Source organism: Prionailurus bengalensis, chromosome B2 (assembly GCF_016509475.1).
Source record: "Prionailurus bengalensis isolate Pbe53 chromosome B2, Fcat_Pben_1.1_paternal_pri, whole genome shotgun sequence".
In the NCBI taxonomy this organism is placed as follows: Eukaryota; Metazoa; Chordata; class Mammalia; order Carnivora; family Felidae; genus Prionailurus; species Prionailurus bengalensis.
The window spans coordinates 25,911,825-25,916,256 of record NC_057349.1 but is presented as its reverse complement, the minus strand read 5'-3'; the positions used below and the strand labels follow the sequence as shown (position 1 = coordinate 25,916,256).

General features: G+C 40.1%; 1 pseudogene; it reads right to left on the bottom strand.

Moving 5' to 3' along the window:
• Window positions 1-2,469: 2,469 nt before the first annotated feature.
• On the bottom strand, window positions 2,470-3,072 carry LOC122489302 (annotated as a pseudogene).
• Window positions 3,073-4,432: the final 1,360 nt, after the last annotated feature.

Below are 4,432 nucleotides of genomic sequence, written 5' to 3'. Positions count from 1 at the left end.
CAGTTTTATTCATGGAAGTAAAATATACAAACACATATGGAGAATTTTGTCTTTTCTTTATATTTTTCCCTCTTTCTTATTATTTCTTATATACATATGTCAATATATAATATATATGAGCAAAGTATATATGTTAAAAGAAAATAAAATTATACTATAGAGTTTTGTAGCTTCTAATTTTTACTCCATATTACATATTTTCCCATTACAATAAATACTTTAGATTTACTCATACATACATACTAGGTAACAATAAAGACAGACCATATGTAATCATATGTAATGTAAATATACAGTGTAATCTTGAAATGCATTTCAAAAGACTGGTAGAAGCTGCTAAAATATTAATAAAGCTGATCTATGAGTAGATATTTCTATAATATGTATTATTTCTAAAAACAAAAACAAAAAGAAACATTTTAAGCCTTACAGTTACCAAAAGGAAAGAGAGTCAAGAAACTTCACAGTTGTCTAGTTTATTGTCATTATTTAAAAATAATTTGCCTGTGTTAGGGGTGACCATATATGCCTATCTTTCTATAATTGTTTAAAATTAAGATACCATATTACATTTCCATCTTTAGTAGTACTTTTCTCACAATCTGTTTTGAAAGCAGCCCTACAACCTGAAGGGTAGCAGGATTTGCCACACAAAAATATACCACTTTGGCAGAAGGATTACAGTTGACCCTTGAACAACAAGGGCCTGGACGGGGTGAGTTCATTTACATACGACTGGTATGTGAAATTTAAGAAACAAAACAAATAAACAAAGGGGGGGGAGAGAAGCAAACCAAGAAACAGACCCTTAACTCTAGAGAACAACTGATAGTTATCAGAGGGGAGGTGGGTGGAGGATGGGTTAAATAGGTGATGGGGATTAACAAGGGTACTTATGACAAGCACAGGGTGTTGTATGGAAGTGTTGAAATCACAATACTGTACTATACTGTAAATGGATTTTCTCTTATGATTTTCTCAATAACATTTTTTCTCTAGCTTACTTTATTGCAAGAATACAGTATATAATATATACAACATATAAAATGTGTGCTAATCCACTGTTTATGTTACTGATAAGGCTCCCCATCAACAGTAGGCTATTAGTAGTTAAGTTCTGGAGGAGTCAAATGTTATGCATGGATTTTCGACTGGAGTGGGAGTGGGGGGGCTCCACTGCCCCTAACACTGCAATTGTTCGAGGGTCAACTAAGTGTATTTTGAGGTGAAGGCAACTAAGAAGCAGCAGATACAAGAAGACTCTCTACTCTCCCTGCTATTTGCCTAAAAGCAGAACAAAAATTTGTAAAGGTGCTCCCCGCTTCCCTCTTTACCAGAAAGGACACACAGTATATTAGTTACCATACATAACTCTAGACCCTTATCAGCCCACAGATGGCATGAGAGGATCTACATAACAAACTTTACTTACTGGTCCTTATCTGCAATTAGTTTCCCATATATTGACCTCCCCACAATTTGCCACTCTTGAAACAGTCCTTTTCCTTTGTCTTGTCACTCCTCTACAAATTTATTATTCTTTTAAGATGCTATATAAGCCCAAGTTCATCACTAAGTACTTCATGTGTATGAGTGCTGTACATGTTAATACATTTGTTTTTCTCTTTCTTTTTAAAACTGGAATATGAATGTATTTCTTTATTAGGATGCTCACAAGAATGGCGCACTAGCACTGTCCTTCTGATGTGATAAAGAATACATACATCTGACCCATATTGTGGCAGGGAGGGGTGAAGGCTCTCAGAACTGGTACCAACTATCCACTGAAGACATCTCCATTCACCAGAGAGGATGCTTCTTGAATCCGAACATATCTGCTGTAGCTTCCACTCAGGTCTCCATGACTTGCCCAGACTGCATTCCAGCATCAGTTGACTCTCTTTACTCTTGCCACTTTGGAATCCTTCAAGACCTAGGTCAACTTCCCCATGTCTAACTGGCCCAGGTGCAGCCTCTGGAATTCTGCAGCACATCTTTGGTAGGCTGCTGCCCTGGCACCCTCAGGGGCATGTTTAGGAGTTGGAAGGAGAGGTGGAGGAAACACATTACCAAAGCAAATGGGGCAGATTAGCAAATGACACTTGGACATACACCTAACAATCTCACAGGATACATGCTTTGTCCCCAAATGATACATAATCCCCATAGAGAGCAAACGTGTATGGAATGATTTTGCACACCAGGCACAGAGGATAGAAGTGAATGGTGTTTACATCCATCATGTCCTACACACAAAAGGAAGTTAGTGCCTGAAAACTGGAACCAGATCTCTATCCTGGCTCTTCCCTGCCTTTGAATGGTGTCACCACTATGTTTCTGCCTGTGCTCGGCATTAGTTCATTTTTCAAAGGAAGGATAAGATGGCACACAGAGTAGAATGGGAGATTGGGCTGGGGTTAATACATGCATAACAACCTATAAAACAAAAATAATACAAAAAAGCAAAAACCATATTTAGTACTATAATGCAACAAGAGAAGGTAGCTGGAGATACTACATGCTAACACAGACACTATGACACATGTCCCCAAGGGAAGAACTCAGTGTGGAAGGAGCAGAGGCCACCGTTTTAGACTGAGTCTTTCAATGGACAGCTGAACGGACTGGATTTGCTGCTTCAGCTGTGAGCCTTCTTGGATGGTAACAGAAGAGGTGATGATAGTCCTGGAGAGCCCACAGGCCCACCCCGGGGCCCGCTTGGAGCACACAAACATGTAGGGCACGTTCTTATCCTCATACAGCAGTGGAAGGTGCAGGATCATCTCCAGCGGCTCAGCATCTGCAGCCATTACGATGAACTCAGAGTTGCCTCTGCTGAGGGTTTTGGTGGCTTCATTAGCTCCTTTCCAAAGCTGTTTGTAGTTACATGACTGCTGAACAAGGTCCAGTAGTTTTCTTGGTGAGGTGGGTGTCTGTGAGGGAGTAGGCCTTTGGATTTATCTCAGCCTCAGTCACTGCAACTCCCAGGTCCTGCCACTCATCTGGGAGAGCAGACACATCAGAGCAGCAGCGTGTGCCTAGACGCTGTTTTTCTCTTTTTAATCTGCCTCTTGTAAATTTAATTTACAGGGGCCAATAAACGTAAGATGGATAGAGAGAAAAGACATTTTCTCTCCTCCAGAACCTTCTTTTCTAAGTACTTGGCTTCTGTGATGTTCCTGTGATGGTTGCTTTGGGGATAGGTAAATTTCAGATTATGATCACCAAAAAATAAAGATTCTTAACTCATTTTAGCATACCTTTTCTATTAATCTTATTTTTCCTTTGGGACTAATCTAGTTTGAAAAACCATGAAAAATCAGATCTCACACCTTTGCACAATTACCAGGAAGTTGGGCCACTATACACTTTACAGCCAGAATCAACTGAAACAATGCTTCCTTTACTCTCTCTTTTGATTACCACCTTTTATCTAATTCTGGTTCTTTGTGAGTCATTCCTCTTTTTGTAAAATCATCTTATATAAAAGACTTATAAAATCCTTAGGTGTTTGCTTTGGGACAAGTTTCATGGAGATGTTCTTGTGCAGATTAAATAAAAATCCCATACTTGTCAACTTTTAGAAAAGTGCATCCTTTCCTACAATTCATTATTTTTTCATTCATTCCCCCTCAACTTATTCTCTTCCAAATTATAAAAAAAAAAAGAAAAATGCATGCTTCTGATACATTTTTGAAGGAGAGCTTTACAGAAAGTAGAAAATCACAAAAAATGGTAAACCTATCATTCGAAGATACACAATACCACACTTGGATGTTTTAATCTCATTTTTTTTCCATTTATGGTGGGCATTTTCTATCACTGCCTATAATATAACTTTAACTGGCAATAAAATAACATTTTACTGCTATGGGGGTAAATATGCCTAACTTGACTAACTCACCTCATTTAGAACTAAGTCTAATTTTTAACTATTAAATATAGAAGACAGGAGACAAGCATCTAAGTATGTGCTTCAGGTAAAAAGCTCGTGGGTAAAAAGGCCAAAAATCTAAAAGAAGGTGAGGTGGAGGATGTTCTCCTTATTTGCATTTCTCTGAGGTAAACATTTTTTTTTCATACGTGTAGTTGTTGCATTGTTTTCTTTTGTTCCGGTCCTTTGTCCAGTTTTCTTCTGGAGCGGTTTGGTATTTCCCAATTTCCCTTTAATTACCAACAACCTGAGGGGCCTCCTCTCCCCGCCCGGCCGGCCCCACACGCCCGCTGGGTGTGAAAAGCCGCTTTCCCAAGAGCAATCTCGGCGCGTTTTCACCGACTCCTTTCCGGTGTCACCGGCCTCGAAGGGCGCGGAGGGACGCCGTTATCGCCACCGCGCACTTCTGCGCACGCGCAACCCGCCACCCTCACGGCCCCTCACAAAGGTGGCTCTCGCGGCCGGCCGGAAGTGGACGCTCAGCGGTCAGGGCGGGGT